Consider the following 27,274-nt stretch of genomic DNA (forward strand, 5'->3'; position numbering starts at 1 on the left):
CTGCGTTGAAAAACATCAACACACCACCATCTCAAAAAAACCCCAAGCAAATGAAACCCCCTGCCTGTTACCCTGATATATTTTCTATTGCTTGTAGTGAGATGGTTGCTATGACTGAAAATAAGTATCCATTTAAATGCTTGCAGAATTGGAACCTAGAAAAGGGTGCAGCCCTCAGAAAACAAAAATATGAAGTTAAATTTGATTCCTTGTCTTCCCAGCCTCTGCTCTCCATAGTGGAATTTGCAGCAAGGACTGCAAGACAGGGCCTGTCTTTGCCCTGAACAATAAATCCTGCTTGAACACTCTTCAGTGTCAGGCCTTAAAAGAAAAAAAGGAAAAAAAAAGAAAAAGCAAAAAACCCCTGCCCCATCCTGTCTGATATGCATAGAATTGAAGTTCCAAAGATAGTTTTAAGATGAAAGGTTAATCTCTATAGGGTTTTACAATATCGTTTTGTTCATTCAGTTTCCATGAACATTATGAAAACCATTCTTGAAAAAAAAACCCAACCACACTGCAATTTTTTTACTGTTTTTTTTTAATTCAGAAAGTTGTTCCATATTGTTCAGGTCCAGATCCACATAAAACCACATTAAGTTAGGCACCTGCTGGCAAAGTAGTTCAGTGTGTTCTGGTGATAGGGCTTCCTTCCCATCACTGCTGGGAAGTTACTGCTGTCATTATCAGTAGGAGCAGCAGGGACCCAGTGGTCTTCAAAATTAGGCTGCTTTTACTTTACAAAGTAGTAAAATATGTATATGCTGGAAGTGCTAGCTGGTATTGAAGTCCTGTAGTGTACAGTGGATATTTGTATGTATTGCGCTGCAGTGATTTGACAGGTTTTTAAAACATTCACAGAGTTTTTGCCGTTGTTGCTGTCACCATACAAAGCAGAGCTGGAGAGGATTTGTTCCTGCTGCAGTTACCACACGTACTTCTGCATGAGCTTTTATGGGATCTGTAGCTGAGCCATGGTCTGTAAAGAGTGGGTGAGGACTAACACAAAAGATGGGGACAAACTTTTAAGCAGGTCCTGTTGTGGTTGTACAAGGGGTTCTGGTTTTAAACTCAAAAAAGTTTGATTTAGATTATATACAAGGAAGACGTTTTTTTGCAATGTGGGTGATGAAATGCTGGCAACTCCTCTTGCTTGGAGAGGTGGTGGATGCCTGTCCCTGGAAACATTCAAGTCAGGTTGGACAGAGCTCTGAGGATCCTGATCTGGTTGAAGATGTCCCTTGTCGTTGTAGGGAAGTTGGACTAGATAACCTTTAAAGATTCCTTCCAACGCCCAAACCATTTCATGATGTTCTGAGTGACACTTGAGGCTTGTGCATTTGTGCACTTAGGCCCTTTTTTCTACTTTAGTAGTGATGAAATACCTCTGTTCCTGTGCAAACATTTGTTTTGTTTCCAAGTTTTGTGGGCATCAATGATGGGCATCAATGATGGGCATCAATGATGGGCTGAAATACCTCAGCCAGGGCGGTATTTCCCAGCCTCTGATCAAAGAATGGGTATGGACATGTCCGAGCTCGAACAGCAGAAGGAAATGAAACAGTTTAATGTGAAGCGATAGGAGCACTTGTTTGCAACGAATGAAGTGAAGAGGGGAAAATCCACTTAGAATATTTGTTGCTCTGTGGATTATGCAGAGATTGTGGTATCCCCTGGTCATACAGAGTTAAGGGACGGGCAGCCTTCCCTGAAAAGAAATCAGACCATCAGAAGATCCTTTTAAGGAGGGAGTTGGGAAGAAAAGCACACAATGTGTGAAACTTCTGGTCTTTTGGGGGTTTTAGAGGTTTTGCCATCTGACAGAGATTGGGCCCAAGTTAATGAACCTGGGGGAGGATCCCTGTGTGGGGCCAGTGCTGTGTGGGCAGGCAGGTTAGATGGTCACTGTGGTCCATGTCCATTATGTCTTATTTGTAGGAGCTGTCAGTCACTGGGAAGCTCCTAGCAATGCTTCTCAAGGCATGTGCACTGCCATCAGAAAGACCCTGGTGTGTCCTCACCTACTGGCTGCAGCACCAGGTGGAGTTTATGTTTCTTTTATTTTGGGAGCTGCATGTCTCTGAAGGAGAGTGGGTTCCCTTGTTGCTTCATACAGGTAATAAATGACTGCTGTTGATGTAAGGATTGCTTTGTGGTAACTGTCACTGTCAGAAAATTGGCCACAAAAAAGTAATCTACTCTTTCATATTTTACTAGTTTGCTAATTAACTAATTAACTTTCCTATTTACTAATTAATAGTGTTACTTTCATCCTGAGACTAAATTTAAAAAAAAATTATTTCTTTCTTGTCTGGAATAAAATTTTCAAAACCATATACCAGTATTGATGCTCAAAGCGTGGGAAAGTGGAGAGATTATATGAAATGTTCTGACTGTATCACTGGCTTTGCTTCACACATCAAAGCAATTCATCCTAAAAAAAAAAAAAAAAAAGGAAAAAGATAATTAAGAAAGCATGCAAAGTACAAGAGAATCGTTGTTTAATTAAGAACAAGATTCTCAGACCACTCTGTATGGGGGATTAACTCCAGAGAATTTAGGAATACATGTTTTTATAATGAGAACTTAAACTAAACATATTGGCTTCTTCATAAAAAAAAGAAAACATTGGATTGTAGGGTATATAACTGCCTCCACAAGGAGAACATCTCTGTTCCTTGGGGGATTCTTTACTTCCTGTGGTTCCATGTTAGTCACCAAAACTCAATCAAGAGGGGAACAAAGGATATTTTTAGCAGTGAAGCAGTGGAACTGATTATCAACAATGTGATAAATCCTCAGTTGCTCACAGTGTTTATTTAAATTGGATGGGATTCTATATAACATGATCCATGTTGGATGAAAGTTGTTGAGCAAAGACAGCTGTAGTGAAAGTGGAGGCTTGTTTTTCGTAGAAGATCAAACCCAATAACCATCAACCCATTTTACTTTTGCTGGAAACAGAGATCTGTCAAAAACTGGGCAAAGGCTGCAGCCCGTGTTTGTTTCTTGATTGAAGCTTCCAGGGACTATATAAGACCTCTGTGATTTGGTTCTATTTTTGTTCCATAGCTGAAAGCCAAATGCGATTTTATGGGTTTGCAAATCTTGAGGGTTCTTGGCTACTTCTGTTATATTTGACAGTAAAGGAGAAAGACTCTGAGTTGTCTGTTTGAAATGTTTCTAGCTATGAGATCACTGTAAAGCTAAAAGCAACCAGGTTATTATTCATTAAAATCACAGGGAAAAACTTCCAGCTTCTGTGGAGTGAGTTGTGGTCAGAGTTATCGATGGAGAATACATTTGTACCACATCTTTTTAATTTATTCTCCATTTCCAGGAGTCTCAGTATTAATTAGCAGGTGTCTTGGGAGGTTTGTATCACAAGGCTGGAGGATGAGTGACCATATTACTGTGTGTGTTCCTTGACGAGAGCTGGGTTGCCCAGGTCCTCAAAGTTGAGCACCTGTTCCTCCTCAAAATCAGTGAGAGACAGCTGCCACTCTGCCTTAGAAGGGCTCAATTCTCATCTTTCCCTACATCAGCTGCTTTCCGTGGAGCTGAGAAGTGCTTCAGAACCCCTCTGTAGGACACAGAGGGTATGCACTGGGATGCTTTCCCAAGAGGTCCTGCCTCACTGGGGGATGTTCTCCAGCAAAGCAGGTCCCTGGTTCTGTGCTGGAGCTTCTGGTTGAAGTTACTGTATAAACAATTACCTGGAAATCAGTCTCCTGCCCTGCCGCAGCCAATGCAGAATTTGCCTTTGCAAGATTAAACTGTAATGTTGTGCTACCCATCAAAACAAGGACACTATAAAATCAGAGGGGAAGCACACTGTCCTTTGATGCCACTTGGATGATTTACACTATCAGTTTTGTGGAACTGCACTAATTCCTTTTATAAACAGGGCAAGGTAATAGTCACGGAAATTTTAGGAATAAACAAGTACTCTGTGAAGCTGAAATTATTTTGATTCTCTGTGGCAGATAAAGTAGTTTCATGTGGGACATTAATATTTATTGAGATTGGTAGCCATAGAATTGATTTTGGTGATTAATCCTTGTAGCTTTGTAACCATTACAGGTATAATTTGCTAGCCGTGTAAATACATGATATCAGTGTATACACAAAATGATAGCCCAGTTAGATAAAAATACCCAACTGTTCCTGGGCTTTTTACTGTTTATTCAATGCACAGTTCTATCCGTTTTGCTGTTGCAGAGCAGTTACCAAATTGGCCCTATCTTATTCCAGTGGAAACTATTAGAAAAAATGTGTGTGACCTTTAACAGCAGCAAAATCTGTTCCACTGCTAACACTTTCAAGTAACCTTTCTCAGGATAATGTACTATGGTTACACTGTGTCTGTCCTGACATTTAATAGAACTTTAATCTCACCTTTTGAATCTACTATTTATAAAAAAAAACAACAAACAAACAAAAAAACAAACCAACCAACCAAAAAAAAAAAAAAAAAACCAAGCAAAAAATGTGCCTGAAATTTTGAATTTAATTGTTTGAATGGCTGTATTTTTTTAGATAATGGTGCCATGAAGATGGAGGAAGAAATAAAAAATGACAACCTTTTAATACATTCTTTTCTAACAAAGGTGCATGTTCCTGATCATCCGCATAAAAGTTTAGTACGTCTAGTATCTTAGGCTTGTTGATGTGTAGGATCTACAGTATATACAGCAGTGAACTTTAAGTTTAGAAACTTTTATAGGTTTAATTCCATTGTATATTTCTTTCATGTGTTGATGTTCTAGCTTTTAATTAGTCTAAATTAAGCTCATGCAACTGATTTATGGTCCATATTATATCCACTTAATTTAAAATGTTTAACCTCAGACATCTCTTAATAATAAATCTATTAGCTTTTTCATAAAGGTGGGTCTTTAGTGACTTCAGCATGTGAGCCCTCTTGAAAAATAATTGGAGATATTCTTCTGAGTCCTCTAGACCTTTTCAAAACTCACCCAAATTATTATAAATTTCATAGACAGACATGGTGTACTGGAATAGTTCCCGTGTTCACAGAGACTGGAGAGCTGCTCAGAGGAAAAGGTCCCCTTGAGAATATTTATTCTGGTGCAGTAGCCAAATCTTTGGGAGAATAATATTTAAATCAAGTTCACCCTACGCAGAGTTTTTCAGTGGTTTTAACCAAAAACTGTGTTTTGTTGTTCCTTACTTAATAATTGCAGTCCAGAAAGACAAGTTTGATTGTTGCTGTGTGCAAGAGGCATTTCTGTGCTGCTGAGCTAAAACCAGAATATGTGTAACATACTGCACCCTGCTCTTCTGTGTCCTCTAGTTCTTCTGGTGGGTTCACAGCTCAATTTCTGGCAGCAGCAGCTGGAATAGAAAACTTCTCCCTTTTTCTTTTCCCTATTGCCCTTCAGCTCTTTGGGGCAATGGGTGTGCAGAATTCAGGCTGAGGGACATGCACACAGAGCAGTCGTATGTTGCAGAGTAAGAGAAATATGGAATGAATTGGTGACCTAAGAGGTCACTCATTTTTTTTTGTTTACATTTTTTTTCCTCCCCTTTGTGCACTGTATAATAAAATACTGCCTGGAGAACAGGAGGCTTGGAGGGTAAATTGGCTGAGATGAAAACTGGATTGTAACAACAGTGATTTTGTTTTTCTTCAACCTTATCTTGACAGGGTGGTTTCTGAGTATTAAATTTCCAAAGATTACATACAGAGTTGTACCCATGCTCCCCATTAACTGGCAAGGTAAAGCTTTTCCAACCTAGTCCTGTGGAATCCGCCATGGGTTTTGTTGGATTTGGAGGTCCCAGGAACAATGGAACAGATTCTTGAGTGCTGTCTGCTGGCTAATTACAGATGTACAGACAGGGAACAGAGGCCAAAACCATGAGGGGAGGCCCCTGCATGGCTCAAGTCTGAGCTGAGGCTGCACATCCCACATCTGCAGTAGGGAGCTGCAATGTGGCAGGAGCAGGCAGAGAGGGCAATGGCCTTGCCATGGGTGTCTCTCCTTGTGGCTGTCCCTTCTTGCCAGCCTGTAAGGGCCTATGTGGGGGAGACACCAAATGGGAGCTGGGGCTGGATGATGTTCCACAATGTTCAGCAGCAATATCTCTCTTCATTTCTGGTTCCGCAGTTCTCTGGTTTTGGAGAACCTCATCCTCAGTTATAGCAATTCAGAGGTGAGGCTAGATAGCAAACCCATGTGGTGAGAAAACATGATGCCCAGACTGAAGCAGAAAGCATCTGTGTGGTGTACCTCCATGTCAAGGGTTTTCTTTGCAGTTAAAATTGTTTTGCTATTTTTTCTACTGTAAATTTTATGCTCTTTGAAAACAAAGCCAAGGTACTGTTTTTAAGGATCCAGATTACATGGATGTTGAAAGTCTGATGCTTCATAACCCTGTTCTCTTTTATAGACTGGTTCCCTGTTCAGATTATACCTCTTAAAAGTGTTTCATCAGAGGCTATGCTGAGTTAGAAGAGAGCCATCAGGATCATCAAGTCCAGCTCCTGACCCTGCACAGGACACCCCAAGAGTCACACCATGTGCCTGAGAGTCAAAATGCCTCTTGAACTCAGACAGGCCTGGTGATGTGACCTCTTCCCTGGGAAGCCTGTACCACCCTCTGGGTGAAAAACCTTTTCCTTTTGTTTTCACCCCCTGCATGGTAAATTCATGTGGCCACAAAAGGATTGAGAGCTCAGCTAATGAAGCAGGGCTCTGACAGGGCATCTGTCCTGGCCATGATCCCTCCCAGCTTCTGGTGAACCCCAGCCTACGCACTGGTAGGGTGGGGTGAGAGCCACAGAAGGCCTTGACTCTGTGTAAGCGCTGCTCAGCAATAATGAAAACATCCCAGTGTTATTGGCAGTGTTTTCGACACAAATCCAAAACATAGCCACTGTGAAGAAAATAAACTCTGTCCTAGTGGAAACCAGTGCAGTGTGCCTGGGGGTGCAGTCTGAGCCAGGCATGGGCGTGGAGCACAGGGACCGATCAGAGGATTCTCAGTCCCGGTGTTGCAGCTGCTCTCTGCCCCGACTGGAGCAGCTCATGGGTCAGCCTCACCCTTTAAACACGTCTGTGCTTTTGTCCCAGATGTAGATGGTTCAGAAAGGACTATCCAATGAAGTTTTGCTGGCGATGGAATCCTCTAAGATCCCTCCAACTTGCTTTTCCAAAACCTGACATTTTGTCTCACGTCTGTGTGGACATGCCTTTGGGTGCAGGTACAGGTGCATTGAAACTCATAGAATTTTTCTGAAGCCTCTTAGCATAGAATCCCTTCAGTAGCTGTAGGGCTTATATAACACCACAGCATAAATTTAAAGTGCCAGGGAGGCATCATCCTTGACAGCCACTCAAGACCTTAATGCTGTGTTTTTTGCTGCTTGTCTGAGTGAACAAGCACAAGCATCACTGGGCCCCATAAGTATAAAGACAGGTACAGGGTTTATTGCCTTTCATCTGCTTTCTCTGGAAATTATAATTCTTCTTTCAAACATTCTAGTGAGATGCTGGTGGAGCCAAAGGAGTTGTTTGGGATGTTGTAAAGAGGGAATGGTCTCAGCCAGTGAGGATAAATTGGATCAAAGGCATATGTACTAAGGATCTCTCTCTGTTTATATCGTTCATGTCAGTCTAGTGCAGAAAACTACAGTGTCTGCCTGATCACTTGTAGGTGACAGTTCAGGGTACCTTTTTATGGATTGTTTATCACCACTCTGCCTTTCACCCAAGATACTACAGGGGGAAGTGGCTAAGGAAAGGCATAAATAACCCAGGTACAAGATTCAAAACAACTCTAAACACAAATACACGAGAGAGAAGCATAGAGAAATCAGTCTGGGTGGCTTGATTGCACTGATACAAGTGTGTCTCAGCACTCGTGGATGTAGACATTTAATGGCAGAAACCATTCAGTCAGAATAGAATGATGTCTTTCTGCCTTATCTGCTGAGAGCCCTTTATCAACTGAAATCTTCATTGCCATCTTTGTGGCCTTGCTGTTGTGGAGCACAGAGGTAGGAGACTCAGGCTGAGCTGTGTGTTACTTAGCAGGAGACAATGGGATTGCAGGTGGGCAAAGGCACGAGTGCAACGGGATGCATTTACTAGTAATGAAATGGGAAGAGCATTTACATCCACAGGGAGGAACAGAACCTTTTGGTGTGGCTTTAGAGAAGATGACGGTGATGTCGGGGCTGGTGTTAGTGAGGAATTTGATGATGCAGACCAAGTTTTACAGACATGCCTACACTAATTAGCATTGTGAAAAATACTCTTCTGAAGTCCATGGGTTGTTTCATGAGGAAGTTCAACTTCAGGCAGCTGCAGGTGGGTTTGTGAGGTGTGCATAGACAGTGCAGTGTGAGTGGCAGCTCTTGGTGGAGGTAATGAGGTGGGCTCCTGGCACTGTGGCACAGAGAAACGTTCCATTCCCTCCTGCAGTAGCACCTAGTGAAGTATTTCAGCAATCAAAATTATTTTACTACATGTTGTGTACATAAGGTGTTTGCCAGTGTTTTATGTAGAAGGAATGGATTTGGGCATTTCCCTCAAGATTTGTAAGAGCTGGATTTGATAGGACAGGCTTTTAGGCAACACAGAAAAGTGATATGAAAATTTCTTAAACATTCCACATTTCTAGAAAGAGGGATGGAAAACGTCTGAAGAAACTAATGCAGAGAAACTGGAAAGACTTGTCACAGGAATATGGCTGTGATAATGAAGATACTTGTTATTTTGCCATATTGGAAGAAGAAGGAGAAAAATCTGCTCACAATTTTGTTTAACATTGTGTTTGTTTCCGTAGTACTCCTAATGTCAAAAAAATATGGGCATATTTAAGACTATAAAACATGTACAATTTGAACAAAACCAAGACAACACACACCAAAACACTACTGGAATATGTTGAATAAGCACTCAATTATCTAAAGTGGGTCTTGTGAATTATCAATTTCCTTATTTTTGTGGTGTTGAAGAAATCCGCCTTTTGGTTTATGTAGCTAATTCCGTTATGTCCTATGGAAACATCCTCTGTAGACTTACCAGTCCTTTTCAGCTGTAACAACTCCTGCTCTGTGCCCCAGTTAGGAGCTGTAAGAAGCCTCTTTTCGGACAACGCTGGGTAACTTTTCTCCCTGACAAAGGCAGCAGCAGAAAAAACTTCTTTCAAGAGTACAGGTTAATTCTACATTTTAAGAAGTGCCTTTTCTTTCTAGAAAAAATTAGTTTATACTTGAGAAAGCAGAGTGTGCCAGTTGTTGGAGATTTGCTGATGCTAAGGTGCAAGGTAGCTACGAAGGATGTTTTGGGGGAATCTGAATCTCTTTTCTGATCTTTGGCAAGGTAATGCTTTATCTGTCGTGCGCTATATGCCTGTGCAGCATTTTATGAGAATGTGGCTCTGAACCTACCTGAGAGACTAGTCATACTTGCCAAGCCACAAAATGGGTGACAGATGAACGATGAAATAAAAGTCTGAGCAACACCACCTGTTGTCTGAGAGACAGAGCTGAAGCAATCAGGTGGGCACATATGGGGAAGCTTTGTTAGCTGGGGGCTGCTTTGCCAGGGCAGCAATAGCTGGTGAGGAAGGAGATGTGTTGTTTATATTTGAGGAAAAGAGCATTATATATCTGTCTGCTGTGCAGTGCAAGCATGCCATCAGTTGCCATCATTCAACATCATAGCAAGGCACTGTATGTGGTAAATGATGTCAAAGGAGGTGTTCTTGCTTTGGGGAAAGTGGCATCCACAAGGTGTTAACCAGTCTTTTCCTGACGCTGTCTATGTAAGACATTTAAAAGCACAGGTGAAGGGTGACTTCCTTCTCTCTTTTTGGAAAAAAAATAGTCACCTAGCAATTGCCATCTTCACGGATTGAATTTTTCAATAACTGCCCTGATCTGTCAAACATGACCCTCTCTCCCAAAACAAGCAATGAGAGTAAAAGGCACCAGGCAGTTTGGCAGAAGGTACTCTCAGGTACCCTTGTGAATGGAGACTGTAGCCCTACAACATGTACATAGTTTAGTAAGGCAAAGTAGTTCAGTTATAGAAAACCAACAGTGTCTCTTCTGCCTTTTCTAACTAATAGTTTCAGGATATCTTGTTTTATGTCTCATCTTTCACCTCAGACAAATACTTTAGCCAATGGAAAAAAAAAAATCTTATTTTTATTTTATTTGAACTATCTCAAGTTATTGACTCTTAAAATTTTATTCATCCAGTATCAGACCACAGTAAAAAGCCAGAATAAAGTGACTTCAGTATTTCAGCTCTCATGTTGTAGCAAAAATATCAAAGTCACAGGAAGGAGAGTATTCTAGTTATTTGTGTGATGTCCTCACATCCCTGAAGCCTCTGTTGCAGCACTTCACAGCTGCAAAGAGCTGTTTGGAAAGTTTGGAAATTGCCAGTTTTTGCAGAGAAGTAGTGAATCCCTCAAGTGAAAGTATGTTCAACCTCCTTTCTAAGCGATGTTTTTGAAATCATTATAATTCATCTAACTAACTAGCATATTCTTTTTATGCTTTTGTGTCAGCAAGTGCAGTATCCAAATTGGCAGGCATGTGGGAATAAAGTCAATTCTAATATTTCACCCAGAGGATAAAGTCAGCCTCAGAGTCTCATTGGGAAAGGTTGCTAAGACTGACTCTGTTTCATGGACCACTCAGCAATTTTATTTCCTTACACTTTTCCTTATGTCCCCCAAATTAAAATCTCTGCTGCAGAAATGCAGTAAGCACAGTAAACAATAATGACTCCTGCTTCCTTTCACCTCAAAAGTAAGGTTAACAGAGCCTGGGAAATTGCTTGAACCAGATGGCGAAGGTTAAATTGCAGAAGCATGTACGAAGTGATGAGATCTTTTTTGAGAAATTAAATCCTTTCTGTGTAATATCTTCCCTTTCCTTGAGCAAACAGTGGCTGTGTGTCCTGCAGCTGTACTCTCAAATCACAGCCATAGCCTGGTCTTAACCATTTCCTCAAACCGGAGTATCCCTCATTTTAAAAACCAAACAAATGAGAAATAAAAGGAGTTGAGTTTGTGCACATTAAGACCTGTGTTATTCCTCCCATTTAGCAGGCCCTCAGTGCTGCTTTGATTCTTTGAGGAAAAAAAAAAAATCCACACAAAAGCAACCTAAAAAGATGATTAGTCTGGCTTTACTTGGCATTTGATTAGTTCTGTAATAAATATTTATGTTTTTCTCCAATACACTCATATCATCTTTACATTGTATTTAGTGGCAAGACAATCAATATTTCATTTTATGCAAGACATAAGGAAAACATGAAGATAATGAAGTTTACATCCTTGCCAGGTAGCCATCAGGGATTAGTGTTTGTATTTTAGCCAGTGTAATGAATTGTTATCTTGTAGAACTGATTAGTTTCTAACAATTTGCTGCAGTTTAAACAACTCTTCAAGATGGAGGGACATGGTTAACAGTCCTTTAAATACATGAGCAGAGGAAACCTAATGGAAGTTTACATTTGTTGTTATTTATCATTGTAAGGGATGTATTTTTTTAAACGGATGCGTTGTGTGTTCTGAAAATTGCAATTTTTCCAGAGGATGTACACCACCTCCCCTCCTCTTCTCCTGCATGTGGAAATGGTTGATGGGTATTTCAAAGAGCTCCACCCAAAAGCACAACAATGTCAGTTATTAATGTAAGTGGAACAGAGGGGCTAAGCCTTGGTGGCATTCAGGACAGGGTTTAATCTGTTAATAGACTCCACCGAATCCCTTGCTGTAATTCCAGCCGGTAAGCTGACCATCTTTACCCTGCTCTCTCCTGATGAAAGCATCCTGCTGACCACCTGCAGGGATCAGGTAGGGACTGGCAGTGCTCCCTCTCCTCTGCATTGAGTGGCCAGAGGCTAAAGGGGGGAAAAATGGGTCCCATTATAGGTGCAGGTCTCCTGTGGGATGCGAGGCCTCCAGATCTGTGGTTTCTGCTTTTCGGCTAAAAAGCTTCCTGTATGTGCAGAGAGGGTTCCCAAAAACCAGGGGGCAACACAGAGATGCTGAACCACACCAGTTGGAGTTTTTTGGTTTCCATACAGAAGCCCTTTGCCTCCCTTTCTTGTGTCATTCATGGTGGATGATGAGGTCTGTGTTGGAAAGGTCAGAAGTACGAAAGAGCTTGACTGGAGGAAGATAAAAAGACGGAGAGAACTGAACTAAGGTGGCAGCTACAGAAGCTGTAAAGGAAAGGCAGCTTAGCTTCTCAAGTGTGATGGGGGAGTGTAGGTTATGGGTGTGGGTTCGGCAATCACGGTGGGCGCCAGACTGTTGGTTTCGGGGGTTCTGGGGTCCAGTCGGGACGGCCGGACGTAGACGGTGACGGATGGAGACGAGAGATCTCTATAGGCAGGTCTTGGGACACAGCCGGTTTATTGTAAAGGGCGTGGGTATTGGGGCACTGCTCAGAGCTGGTAGACTCAGCTCTGAGCAGGCCCAAGAGAGCAAGAGAGTGAACGGGTGAGAGAGAGAGAGAGAGAGTAGGAGCAAGAGTAGAAGTGGAAGAGAGGAATGAGAATAGAATGGAAGAGAGAATGAGAATGAGAATGTGAATGAGAATGTCTGAAGTCCTGGTTACAATACAATAAATCATCTTCTGCACTGAATATTCTAATTGTCACTAACCAATCTAATACAAGATACAAATCCTATAGCATTTACATACAGCCTATAAGAGTTCTTATATTACCATAGAGTGTTACATCTTAACTTCTAAAAACTACTCTTTGGACCCCTTCTGCTGAGCTAGTAGGGTCTGCTCTGACCCTTGGACCTGTTTGCAAGCAGAGGGTATTGTTCCATCAAGAGGGGATTACTTCAGTTGGCCATACCATTGTTTTCTAGTTGTTCAGTAACTAAGACCTGGTATTTCAAAAGTGGCTTTCATTTCGATGTTGCCTGTAGTTTTCATATTCCCAAAATCTTTTGTCAGGCAATCATATTTCCAAGGCTTTCCTGTTTCATCTTCCCCAACAGGGGAGGGGGAATGTTCTGTGTCCAGCAGGGCTTGAAAACGTGTTTTTGCGCTTTTCTTATGAAAACTACCTCAGAAATTGTCTTGATGTGGCCTAATTCTGGGTGTGGCTAGGTACAATTTATTATTAAGAATCTGTGTCTATTATCATTGGCAATTGAGGGAAAGAAAACAAAAGTTTTCACTGTAGTTCTGCCATTGAGGCTGGAAAAACAATTTCCATTTTAGTGAGTGTCCAAGCATGAAAAGATGAAGCTGTTTCCTTAATTATCATGTTATTTCTCATAGGTAAAATACTGTCATATTTTTAAACTGCATGCTCGAAGAAACCTAATTTTAAAAATATGACAGTATTTTACCTATGAGAAGTTGTTCTGGAAAATAAATAGCCACAGAGGAAAGAGAAAATTTTGCTAGAAACTAGGAAGTAGTTTTGTGATAAGCAGAGTAGAGACTCAGTGTGATCATAGAGTGAGTTCTGGAGTTGTTTAAGTAACATTATTGGAGGTGGGTAGCCTGTGACCAGGGCTGGCACAGCCTGATTTGAGAGAGATCTGCGCAGATCTCTTTCAAAGAGCCTTGAAGAAATGAACGTATGAGCAAGAGTGTGCAATGAATTAGTATGTGCATGGTGTGCAGGGTGTTTTTATCCTAGAGGTACAAGAGGTCTCTTGATTAAAAGGAGAAAAACATTCTATTCTTCAGTCTGACCAGGTATGGTCTTCCTTCTGTCAAAGTGAAATTAAATTTTATACAAGAAATTGTTTGAAGTCAAAATTGCAAGAGAAATGGTCTACTATTGCTCCTCACAGTGACTTCCCGTGTCAAATATGTAAAGCTTGGGTTGGTTATGGTAATGATGCAATCACCACTGGAAGACCATGGTGGGTGTTACGACATAATTTTCTCTTTTGTATTCAGGCAAGCACCAGATGTTTAATTGGATACATTCTGTAGAAACATAAATGGGGCCACAGCAAACTGTGAGATACTTAGATGGATTAATTATCTTCTATGGTAAATTTTATATTCCTATTCCAAGTTTTGCCCTTGTTAAGTATTCTTGTGCAGGTTTTCTGCCCTGAATTATGGCACGGAGATTATGTGAGTCTGGATCTTCCACTTGATTTTTTCCTTCTCAGAAAGCTTTTTTTCAAAGGTCATTTTGATTGTTAAAGCTGTCTCCTTGATTCCTCCTTTTTAGCCTCTGCCCTGCTCTATGCTATCGGGTTTCCCAGACTGCTTCTGGCAGTGTCGCTCCGCCTGTATCTGCCACCTGTCCTGCTTTCATCAGTGAATCCAGCCTGTGCTTCCTCCAGTGTTTTGTCCCAACATGCCTTGTCATTCCTCCTTAATGACAGCTGCTTTTTTTCGTGTTTCTTTTTACTTCTGCCTCCATTCAGTGCTTGTGATCCAGCCAGTCTGAGAGCACTTGCCCTTTCTTTGATCCCTTTGTGTTCCCGGGAAGTGTCCTTTACCTACCTTTGCTGCGTGGGATCTCAATTCATGTCCTTCGTTTTGCTGCCTAAAGGCTTGTTCACCATTTATCAGTCCTGGCTCCCAGCTTTAGCTGTAGCTTTTCCTCTCTCCTCTTTTCCCTGCCCACCCTTGACCTTCCTTAGTTCTGGCAGTGGAAGTCAAGAAAGGGATCTCTTGTGTCTCCTCTATCTTTATCACAGACTCCTGTTGTAGCAGTTGAAGTCTGGATTTGCAAACGGCAGTATTTTAAATGTGATAATAGGTGATTTTTTTTTTTTTTTTAGTAAAACCACTGTAGAGACTGTTTCTTCTGTTAGTACTTTGCATCTTTTGTGATCCAGTTTTTGATGTTACTTCTATTTCTTACGTTCAGTTCATGTGCTAAGGGCAGAGTTCTCTATCTTTCCATTTCACAGCTTGTGCTAGTCCAGTGTCAGGTTTCAACAAAGTAAATTAAATTAGAAAAATCAAGTATTTTAATCCAGGTACTTTTTTTGGTTTAGGTTTAGAAGACTGATTAGTAATTTTAAAGTTCCAGTTTTTTGTGCTGTCATTTGCTTTATTTTTTTACATAGAGAAAGAAATGTCAGTATTTTTCTAATTATGCCCTGAATCAGGAGAGGAGACAGAACTCCACCCTTTGAAAATGTTTTTAAATATATCCTAGTTTAAAGCTGTAGTCAGTTCCAGTTTAGACCTTCTGCATGTCCCAGCTGAGTTGTATAGGCTGCAGGAGAATGTGCTGCTAAAAAAATTAAATTAATAGTTTTCACTTTTTTTTTGGCATAAGCTTGGGAGGAATTAGGCTAAGATTCAGGGTTTCTATATATGCTTCTAAATTGTAAGGATGTCTTTAATCATATCTACATAAATATGGTTGTGTATGGCCTCTGCCTAGCTTGGTTTTGTTCACTCCAAAACCCCAAGTCAGGGTGTTTTTGCAGGGGTTTCTGTGCTGGCAGCTTCCCTGTGCTGTCCAAATACTGCCCCACCATGCTTCACTCCTTGCTCCATGGATTTGCTTGTTCCAGTGTTTTCCTGGAGCAGCTGCAAGGTCTCCCTCAGCACAGAGGGTTGGATTTTGCTCTAACACTTTTAGCATTTGCTTGTACATGTGCAGCCCTATTGATTTACACTTGCTCATGATGCTCTGTCCTGTTAAAAATATGATTTATATAATCCACATGTGGCTGAGTTATCTAGGGAAGCTGTAGTTAGACATTTTTCAACACATCCCTGTGAGGCTTTACTTCTGTCAGATTTCCGGTGCTGTTTGGGGGTCTTTGTGCTATTTTCAGTGGCTTTTCATTTACTATGGGAATCCTGTTTTGGAAATAACAGATGTTTCAGCAGTTTGTGGGATTTTTAAAAAAAATGGTATTATCTTTTTTTGTATCGTAAGTCTTCCCTGCAATTGTGGTTTCGTAGTCTTTCAAATAAATTATATATGGACTTATATAAGTTACGTTTTTAGAAAAGGACACATTTCATCTGCTGTCTGTAGTGCATTATCATCCTATATTAGTAATAATGAGTCAGTAACAATTTTGATGGAATCTGTGTGACTAATATTTAACTTAAAATAGCTCAATATTTTTTGTTTTGTTTTAAACATTTTGTTCTTATATGATGACTGTTTCATTTTTTCTGGTTTTGCTTTGTCCAGAAAACTTAAGCGCAATGACTGCTTGCTTCCAGTAATGAAAGGTAACTGTAGGAGTGGAGGCAGCAGGCAGTGGTTGCTGTTATTTTAAGCAGCATGTAGTTCTTTCTGTTAGGTTTGAGAAAAGCACATTTTTGCCTGGGCAAATAGAAACCTAAGTCAGTATTTTCTGTTTTATCAGGGTCAGTCTCTGGGTTTTTAAATAGGAACCAAAATTTAGGATGTTACTGTTTTATTTGTAATTGTTAAGACTTTAGAACCAAAATCTCAGCTGCTTTAGATTCATGTAGTGTTGCCAATGTCAGTAGATTTGCTGAGATTTGTATCAGCTGTAGATGTGGCTCTGTGTCTTTTGATAGCACTGGAAATCATTAAAAACAACAAGGGAAAAGCTTTGTCCTTTTTTTTTTTAATCACAGACACCATCACTTCTCTTTCCTCAATTGGAAAGAAACCTCTGTTGGCTCTGAGTCCTATTACGTGCACGTTGAGTGATCTCAGAGGGTTCCTCGCTTCCTCCAGCAGAGGCTTTAATCATCCTGCCAGGGTGATACTTCATTGCTCTGTTGAATGAGTTGTTCAGGAGAGACTCAGCAAAGGAGCTGGTGGAAGAGTTGGGCACTTGCACAGATTAATTGTTCAAGCTCTGCTCAATACAGGTTGATTATAAACCTTTATTATCCATCAGCTTGCTGACCCCATGCTGTCTTTTTCTCCTCACTCGTGGGACAGTGTGTAACTTAGACTGAAATTCAGTGAGAAGGGCAAAGGAGTGGAAACCCACCAGGACTTACTGCTTGTGCTAAACTCATGCGTTGGTGGGGGCTGGAAAAAACATGAATTAGGGCAAGTTTAGAGGTAACTTCCATGGCAGGCTTATGCAGTAGACACATGTGTAACCAACAGTACTATGATAAATACTGCTCATTGTCATAATGCTTTGATAGCTGTGTTTTATCAGTGTGACATCAATCTCTTTATCTGCATCCCTGATACATGAGTCTGTAAGGTGGACAAGAGGATTAAAAGTTAGTGGATGTTTAAATGCAAAATTAAAACTCTTTTTGAAAAGAGTTGTTTTACACAGGCTTATTGTCCTAAAACTGGTCCTCGGAGAGGTTCTATCAATGTGGCTGAAGAGGAACCCAGTGTTGCTATTCCAACTTCCTTGATAAAGATATATCCCTTGTCTCTGCTTAATTCTTATCACACATATTACTGATGTAATGGGCACAGTCATAGTGCTCGCAGCATTTTGGTAGCTGGGGTTTCAGTGAAGTTCAAAAAAACAAACAGAACTTTCTCTTTAAATCCCCCAATGTGGCAGTTATCATCCCGTGGCAGTGCTTTTCACCTTGCCTGTCTCTCTTTCCAGCAAGTCCACTGACCCATGGAGTCATTGTGTAGGTATTGCTGGCAGTAATTCATCCTGTCACACACACAGTGAGGAATTCATCATCAGAAATGCGGGCTCTCACATATTTGTGAAGTGTCAGTTTGACAGAATTACTCAGAACTACTGACAGCTGGCATCCTTCCAACAGACCAGTAGTTGCTTAGCTGTGAAAAATGGCAGAAGATGGACAAATATATTGGAACAAGAAAATCTCTACAACACAAAAGTGGTGCTAATGTGATATAACTCATAACTGGTTGCTGTTACAAAGAGTCACCTTCAAGCATTCAAGTCTATTCTTCTTTCTTCTCTGGCAAGTGATTTACTTTGTGTCAGGTAGCTCAGCAAATCTATCTGACTGAAATCAGATGGCTTCTTACCCTGTTTGGTCTTTGTCTCCCTTCTTTTGTCCATATTTTGAGAGCAGGATGGAGCTGACCAGGCTAAATGCATTTTACAAGTACTTCTGTCAGGTTGCAGAAGAGCAGCTATTAAACATAAATTTCTAGTGAGGCTTAAGTGGGATTTTAAATATTTAAAGGAGTAATTTGTGTAAAGGGAATTCCTACCACTTTCTAAAACGACAATTTCTCATAATTTGGGTTTGGATATCCATAGTCAATTAATCTAAAATTTCTATTGCTTTAGTTTAGCTCCCTTCACATTAGCTTTTTGTATAAAAATGTGTTCTCAATACATGCCAGCAGGCCTGTATTTTAAGCTAATTATGATTGTCATCCTTATCATACTTGATTGCTTTTTACCAAGGACAGAAATTGTTGGGCAAGTGACATGGGGGTGGAAATTGGAGCCCAGAGCCATCAAATGTAACAATGACAGAACTGGGACGCATTACCTGATCACTAAAATGACTCAGACCACATGCAGATGAATTGTTTCCCTTGTTAATTCATGCAAACGTGGCCTGGAGGTTAAAGGAATTGATCTTGAGATCAGGAGGTCTCTCCTATATTTCCAGCTCTGTCACCAGTTTGTTTTCTGACCTTCAGCAAGTCACGACTGTATCAATATACTTGCATTGATTTTCAACTCATATGCATGATGTGAAGGGAGGGCTTCAGTATACTGATGGATTTGGGCTGAAGTGGTACCCCCAAGGTTACACAAGAGGACTGTGAGGGAACCAAAAGTAGAAGCCAGAAGGAAACTCCAGTGGGAGGTATCAGCTGTGGGAAACCTTTGCTTCCTGGGGAAGAATTTTGGCCCGAGACTTGAGTCTTGCCCATGGACTTTGAGGAGTGCATATCCAGATTTAAGAACAGGGCACAAGGTATATGATGATGATGTGGAAGAAAATTATGATGGGATTAGGCACTTCGCAAGTTGGATTGGTTAACTCTTGCTAAATAAATAAGAGCAGTTCTTTAGGAATGTTAAATGAAGACTAATAATAATCATAGAGTCATAGAATATCCTGAGTTGGTATGTAGAGGTTGTTTTCTTTCCAGTAGGGAATCTGAAGTCTGAGTATTTTTTTCTGAAGCTGTTCTTGAATGCTCTGTTCCAGGCACAGTATGTTTTATCATAAGCTGTGTTCTTTTGTTTTTCAATAGCTGCTATTTTGCAGTTTAGTAACTCAAAAATTCTTTGGGCCAAAAGTCATTGAAGTTACTCATAGTGGAGGGCAGGAAGGTGAAAGGCAGTGCTGAGTGATGCAAGTTGCTGTTGGTGTATAAATCTGAGAATCTGAGAAAGGCAACAGATTTGCTGCTCTTGCTAATTCCTGAGAAGAGTCATAGTTTTTCTCTTTGCTTCATGATGGAGTTCAGATTTTACACATTGAAAATTAATCCTGTCTACCAATGACTAGTTTGCTTATATCTTCCAAATAGATATAAACCTTAATAGCATCTTTTGCTCTAGTGACATTGTTAGCTCTATTCCGGATCTTCCCCCATGTTATTTTGGCCCAGCCCCTACTGTTGCTGTAAGGGGGGTATTTTTCTCCCCATCACTGAGAGCAGAGTGGTCAGTGTAGGCCATGCTCTTCCTGCCTCAGACCTCTCCATCACTCTCTGCTTTCCCCTGGAAGGGCTCTGCAGTATGGGCAGTGGCAGTGGGAGCCAGCTTGGGTGTCTGTGTGACCCAGTCTCTGCTCCCACTCACCCAGGGCTGTGGCTGGGACCCCTGGCAAGGAGCCACACGGCTTCTCTGTGTGCCTCCCTTCAGCTGGGTGCGCCTCCTCGCTGTGGAGCACGGGCAGCAGCTCGCGTCAGGAGAGGCAGGTGATCTGTGAAGTACTGTGCTTTTATTTTTATCCAGTGTAGCCAAGGCATTGGTTGTATAACTCAAAAGAACAACCTAATAATAAACCTGTGCTTGCATTCAAAATTCAGGCTGAGTGTCCCTGCTTTGCAGCCGCTTCTTGCTGCTGCTCTCTTTTGGAGTGGTTTGGATAGACATGGGTTGGTCATGGATTTGGCTCCAGTTGGCAGTGTGGTACCAGCTCGTATTTTAGGAAACAGCCATAATTCAGGAAAGCTGTTGTGTTCAGCACTGAATTGTGTAATTTGTATTTTTAACAACCTTCTGGGTGTGACTCCCATGTTAATTCAGTACCACTGGTGCCTGTGCAGTGACAGAAGTCAAATTACAGAATTGGGTAAGAAAGTGCACAAATATTTCCTGTAATGGCTGTCATTGAAAAGAGAAAGATAGTAGACTATGGTTAGGTTTTTAAAGAAGATTGCCTTTTTTTTTTTTAATATTTTAATATTTTTGGGGGGGGGGGGCAAATAGGCACAGCTTTTTATAAGTCGTATTTTCACTTTGTAACTTTTTTCACGTTTTTTCAGGAGAAAGGCCATGGGAAGAGGAAAGAGGTGGTTTAGGGAGGAAAAAGTGTTTGCTCTTGCTGTGTTCTACACTTCCCAAGTCAAACAGTGATGCTGGTTGCTGTGATGCCATATCTGCTAGAAATAAATCGCATCATTAGTGACCATTGGGGGTGGCCTGCAGTTCATCCTGCTCATCTCCTCTCAGTGTGATTTGGGGAGCAAGATGTCTTTAAGTGCTTGTTTGAGGTGCTAGCCCAGAGACAGTGATTTTACCAAGTGACAAGTGGTGGGGCTGACTGTCACCCTGTGCGTGTTTAGCTTGGCACCTGGCCTTGATGACTGCTTTTAATGGCTACTGTTTTGCTGAGAAGCTGAAAATCTTCCTTTGGCTTTTATCATTTCCATCTCACATATTGTACTTGATGTGGCCAGTAAAAGACCTTTTGTATTTCAGACATTCCCTCCACTCCTTTAATCCTGACCTAAGCTTTGTTGTGAGGAGGAGAAATGGTGTTGCTGGGAGGGAGCTTCTGGGAAGGAGATTGCAAAGCCAGTGTGACTGGTGTGACCATGTTGTGTCTGGACAGTGGGGAAGAAGAATGCTGTTTGGGTTTCGAAGAAACATTTTGGTCACTTGTATCTCAATATTAGAGACTATTTGAGTATCTTAATCTCGAGTTTAAAGGGAGGGAAGAAGCCTGTGTTTTGTTTTGTCTGCGCTAAGCAAACAGATGCTGTATGAAAAACATGGGAGAAAGGAAATGAAGTCTTGTGGTTTCTCTCTTCAGTGTTGTCCTAGCGATAAAAATCCACAATGGAGCTTGTTGACTTTTTGATTAGACAAATAGCATTGGGAAACCCCTGGTGCTGGAAGCCCTTAGTCATGTGCATATCTTAACTCTGTCTTTTGGCTGTACAAAGAGCTAACAAGTGAAGGAGAGAAACCCTTAATATTTGGTTGGGGCTTGCTGTGCTTGTTTCACTTCCCCTTTTTCCTCCCTGCACTGTGTGTTTTATTTGGGTTTCACTTAAGGATAGGGATGACTTGACCGCCAGCTGTTTTTCGGGGAGAGCAAGTTGGGATGAGGTTCAACCTCCCACCAGCCCTGAGCACCATCCAAAGGGTGTCCCGAAGATTCTGCTCCCACATGGCCATGAGGAAGCTTCTCTGAGGCTTCTTTGTGTGGAAAATTGTGAGAATGTAACTGGAGCATTTCCACCCTTTTCCGCACCAAAAAGCATTGATGCGAAGCACTGCCTCCAGCAGGGAGTTTGTGAAGCAAAGCTGGCTTGGAAAGAGATGCTTGCTGTTGCATTGTCCAACTGGAAACTGGTTTTCAGCTGTAGCTGTGATGGGGTAGATATTTGGAATGCTGGATGATGCCATCAGATATTTTGAAGAAAGCCACAAGTGGAAGCTTATGGAAGAGTTCACACCAAATCCCCAAGCACGTCTTATTTCTAAAACCTTGATCTTTAGCCTAAGACAGTTTATTTGAATTTCAGTACTTGCTAGCATTACTGTTTACAAGGGCATGGAGTGACAGGACAAGGGGGTAATGGCTCTAAACTGAAACAGAGTAGATTCAGATTAAATATAAGGAAGAAATACTTTACTGTGAGGGTGGTGAGGCAGTGGAACAGGTTGCCCAGAGAAGTTGTGGATGTCCCATCCATAAAGTGTTCAAGGCCTGGTTGAATGGAGCTTTGAGCAACCTGGTCTAGTGGAAAGTGTCCTTGCCCATGGCAGGAGGGTTGGAACTAGAGGATCTTTAAGGTCCTTCCAACCCAAACCATTCCATCATTCTGTAATTCCTGGTATGACAAAATGACATAGGTAGGGAGAGCTTCCTGCTTAAAGGGACATTCTGCAGTAAGGCACAAGGTCCTTGGTGCTGGGGCTGGGCTGATGGAGGGTGTAGGCTTTAGGGCTGTTGTTCTCTCTTAAAAGGGAAGTAGCATAGTTGCAAGAGAAACAGTGAAATTGTCTTAACATGGTGATCAGAGTATACAGCAAGTTTTAATTTCCTCATAGAATAAGTAGGACACAAATGAACATCTTCAGAGCAGAAAAGGTCAGAAAGGAATAAAAAGAGGATAAAGATTTCAGAAAAATAGAATAGGTTTTGACAGGAAAGTATTATGTCAAGAGCTTGATTAAATAGAGTAGTTGAAAAGTCGTGTGTTCCGTAAAAAAAGGTTATTAAATAAGAGAGTACCATTAGATGAAAAATTCACATTGCCATTTTCTCTGAATATTACTTAAGCTTTCAGCCTGGGAGCTCTGTAATGAAATAGATAGAAGCAAAATATAGAGGTTGGAAAGGAGAAACCAAAATAAACTGCTATTTCATTGTTGGATTTGAACTGTAGAACATAATGCAGCATGTTACAACTTTTGAAAATTATTTACAAAATTAAAAAAAACACCAGTATCTGGTGGTGGGTTAAACACTGGTTTGCTGTGTCAACATCAATAATGCAAGTATATACTCACTCATGTATGGGTGTAATCTAGTCACTCATATCATACCTGCATGAGTAGCTCCACCTAAGCACACAAATGGTGTCCTTCCTAGCTGAATAAAATGATTTCACTGCTTTGCCTGCTGAGGACTCAAGCAGTCAATCTCAGTAAATCTTCCTTTCACCTTTCACAGTTCAGGTCCAATTCCAAACCACGCAGAAGGACAGAGATCTGTTTGAGTTCACGGAGCTGAGATGATTTATCTCAGCTTGGAAAGGGATAATATGTGACAACCCCTTATTGTAAATTTGAAATCAAATCAGCTTTATTTTTTTCACTTGTTGTGTTCTGTTATTTAACACAGCTTTTACATATACTCCTTGGTAAAGGCTGATTAATATTTAATGAAGACAAATGGAGTTTTCAGAATAAAGCATAAGAATTGCCCCAAAAGCAGCAGCCGCTGAGATAAGAGTGATCAGGAAGGAACAATCTGCCATTCAGCTCTGTGGCTTGAGAAAGCATCACTTAGACTGTAATTTTTATTCTGCTTTATATTTTTAAGCTGAAAGTGTAAAGTACTTTCAATTAAAATGCAGTTTTGATGTTTCAGCTTTCAAGAACTTGTGATAAAATTAACCCATGCAGAGTTGAGAGCGAAGCAAGACTGGAATACATCACAGAAGCCTTCTCTGCATCCTTGGAAGGTTAAAGACAGACAATGAGCCTAAATATCTTTCCAGAAATAAATGTTTTAAAATTAATTCTCCAAGCTGGTGACCCTCTTTGTTTTAGTGATACAATGTCAGAATTACTCCTACACAGGTGATATGGGAATGAACAACCCAAAAATTAAATTGGCAAGTGAATGCATGTCAATTTGGCATACATAATATTGATTTTAAAAATGCTGAACAGTTTGTAAAAATAACTGTAACTGGGAAATCAGCACTAAGCAAATACATTTCTCATGGGGCCCGTGGGGAACCAGATTTTGGTCTGATGCTTGTTAAATGTCCTAATTTATCATCCAGAACAAAACACACACATTTATTGGTCGAATTTACAGAGGATGCAAAAGTTAGGGCATGGTAAATGGAGAGGAAGAGAACTGCAAATCCTTAATGCAGAGTTGTGAATACCCGGTGACTTGGGTGGCAGCCCAGTTTTAGTCATTTAGCAGCAGTGAATGCACAGAGGAATAAAATTTAGGTGATGCTTACTTAGTAGAGAACTCTTTTTTGTTGGAAGTGAGGTCTGGAAAGGGCTTGAGGGTGGTGGTTCACCAGCTGGCCTGCCTGCTGCCTGGTACAGAGGAGTACACGTGATGGTGGAGGACAGGGCCAGCGAGAGGGGGTAGCACTTGCTCATCCTGTGGGTCCTGCTGCAGCCTTTGCTGTGGTGCTGTGTGATGTGGGGCACGCTGGTGCCAGCAAGCTGCAGTGCTAGCTTTGAGTGTGTTCAGAAGAAAGGAAGGAGCGATGAAGTGCCCAGAAAACTTGTCACAGAATAAAGAGAAGTTAGCCGGTGCCTTGATCACAAGGTACATGCATAGAGGTTGTACATGCATGGATGTGCCACAAGATCAAGTGGCTGGAAGGTGCAGATAGGTCACATCAGCTTAGCAAAAGGGTATGGTTGGGGAGGAAAATTTGGCATCAAATCAGTTTCTCAAGGTGTGTTTTCTGTTCCTGGCAAATTTAGAAACAAGATGAGTTGTCTTTCTGAGAAATGAACTATTGCCTAGTTGGGAATTATTTTAGGAAAATCTTCTGAGAGGGGCACTTTCCTTTTTTTTCCTCTCCTGCTCTTTCTATCCTTCTCTGCATGAGACATCACAAGGGCAAGAAAAGCATTTGTTCCCTACAGAAGAACTTTTTGAGTCCATGGCTCTGTCAAGCAGTTTTGTTGCCTGTCTCCTTCAGAATGATACTGTCAGAGAGATCCTGGATTTTAGCTACTTATTGGTCACCAGCAGCAACACTGACAGAATTTCTCAGTGCTGTTGGCAGGCTATTTGGCTGAAGCCAAAGCTTAATATTTTGTGTGCTAATTATTAAATACTGTTATTACCAGTAGAAGTCACATAGGCATCCAGTATTCTGGAGCCTTAGAAACTACATATTGAAATGCTGTGTGATTCCTTCATTCCCATTTGACGCAGAGGAAAGCTACTTGCATAGTGGCCCCATGCTATTTGTACATGTTGCTTTTAGATGCATGTAGCATGCCCATACTATTCGGAGGAAGTGTCCCAGTCAATTAAAAAGGTTTAGTCTATCCTATTTGTTAGTGATACCAGCATATGTATCTCTTGCCACTGCTGCCTGTTTTGGTTCTGCTTTGAATGCTCTCATTGGATGTAAAATCACAGAAAGATTATTCCTTGTTCACTCCTTTTTTCCTCTGGGACGTGCCTTCAGGAGGTGGAGTTGGTGTGCTTGGCTCATCCACTTGTGTATGTGTGAGGCATGGCTGCATTTCCTCAGTAGACAAAGTCCATCAAAAGGTTTTAATTAAAGTCATTGAAATGATGGGGGCAATGGAAGGAGACAGATGAAGGGAGTAGTAGGACTGCTTAAACATAAGCAGGCACTGAGACCTCGTGCATTCACCATGGTGAATGGTTTTCTTGTGTTTTGAGAATTTCTCCTCAGAGAAAGACAGATCCAGAGTGCTCAGTGCCTCACCCCGGAGTTGGCTGTAAAGCTGGGCTCTATAATGGAAATAGAGATTATGCTAATTGGGATGAAGTTTTATAGTGCTAATGTGTATTTTACTCTTCTATGTGGTGAAGTGCAGTCTGGGTGTGAGGAAGCTGACAATGTCCTATTCATATGTAAAATGTTGTGAAGGATCTGTGGTTTGGGATATTTCAAAACTGCCACATGAAGGGATTCGTACATCTGAAAGCAATATTATCCGTGCACACTCATTGCTAATGGAGAGAGGAGCCCGTGAAAGCAGCTTCCCAGCCTCCCTGTACGGATGTGCAGATCCTGCTGGAAGAAGGCAGGATTGGTGGAGAACTTCTCTGGTCCAGTGGGGCAGGACATGGGGCCAGCATTGCTCTACAGACCTGGAGCTGTCCTGATCCCAGTCAGCTGAGACAATAAACAGCTGCTGGAAAAGGAAAAGATCTTGCAAAGAAACCCATTGTGTCTCTGTGCCTTGGGATTACTTGGAGTTTAGAAGAATTAAACAGAATAAACTCTTGGAATAAGACAGTAAGCCCAGCTGTGTATTAATTATTAGTTCGGACAGCTTTCAAATCACAGAATCAGGCCTTAGCTGTCTTTGATACTTTTTTCCTTTTAATATCAGCATTTGGCCCTCACATTGCCAAGGAAGTAGCATCCTTAATTTGTGAGAGCTCATCTGCTTATCCAACAAGCTGCAGTCATAATCCTCTTTGCCATAATGAATGACTGCTCCGGAAGCGATTACCGCAGGATTTCATACTTTCTTTTCTGCTTATCAAATTCCTTAGTGCTTCTTTTTTGTAAAGAAAATTGTTGTTCATAAAGCACAGTAAAGTATCAGGAGGATGTGACTGCACTAAAAATACCAGGGGCACTGCTTCAGAGGTGGTAAATCTTGGTCCATCTGGACATGTTGCTGGGACAGGAATGACCTGTGTCCCTTGGTTTTTGTTTGTCAGGTCAGGTGTGCATATGTGTGTGTGCACTGCTTCTGCCTCAAGTTCAGAGACCACAAGTTTGAGTGTTTCATTGCTCCAGGTTAAAAAGACTGCTGCAGCTCTATTTTCTATTCTGCTTGGCTTGTGAGAAGACTTGCTGTGCGTTTCAGTATATCCATTGCAAATATGATTTTGTGTTTCATCTGTGCACATCTGTTGAAGAATAGCAAAGGAACAGTAGCTCAAATAGACTGCAGCTGCAGCAGCCGTCGTTTTCATTTTGACTGTGATTCAAGATAAATGCTTTTAAAATTACAGCTTTCTAAAGAAACCTTCCTTTAAAGGTTTTTCTCTCACTCCCTCTTCTTTTCTTTTTTGTGAGCTCATAAATCATTTTTGTTAAGTAGACTGGTACAAACAGTGTGATGGAAGTAGTGGGAAATGTAGAAAAAGAAATCCAGCTTCTTATTTTTTCAGGACAATGCAAATGTACAGCTTTTTTCCCCTGGACCTGTATTTACACAGTTTTCTTTTGAACTTACATCAGAGAGATGGGATATAGCCAACTATCTACAAACCTGAAAACTAGGGTGATAAGAAGAACAGAGTAGAGCATTTAGCTCTTTGCTATAAAGACAACCCAGCAGCAGATGTTGATGTTGTTACAGTGAGTACCTAGAAATTGGAGGAAGGCATGTTTAGAAACCTGTAAGCCTTGTTAGAAATTTTCCTACCTTACCAGATTATTGCAGTCTCATTTTGCAGAACACATGGCTGACTTGTAGTGGAAAAGTAGGAAAAAGTGTAATGTCC

The 27,274-nt window shown here is 41.1% G+C and overlaps 1 protein-coding gene and 1 long non-coding RNA gene across 3 annotated transcripts in view; one reads left to right on the forward strand and one right to left on the reverse strand.

Moving 5' to 3' along the window:
• The window catches only part of CHST11 (carbohydrate sulfotransferase 11), a 159,227-nt gene that overhangs the window by 31,101 nt on the left and 100,852 nt on the right, over positions 1-27,274 (forward strand). The gene's annotated exons all lie outside the window — the stretch shown is intronic.
• On the reverse strand, positions 574-24,137 carry LOC125324506. The gene is made up of 3 exons (XR_007203009.1): positions 24,045-24,137; positions 2,340-2,434; positions 574-1,708 (listed from the first exon to the last, which is right to left on the reverse strand). It is a non-coding gene; the product is annotated as an uncharacterized LOC125324506 (long non-coding RNA).

Source organism: Corvus hawaiiensis, chromosome 4 (assembly GCF_020740725.1).
Source record: "Corvus hawaiiensis isolate bCorHaw1 chromosome 4, bCorHaw1.pri.cur, whole genome shotgun sequence".
Lineage (NCBI taxonomy): Eukaryota > Metazoa > Chordata > Aves > Passeriformes > Corvidae > Corvus > Corvus hawaiiensis.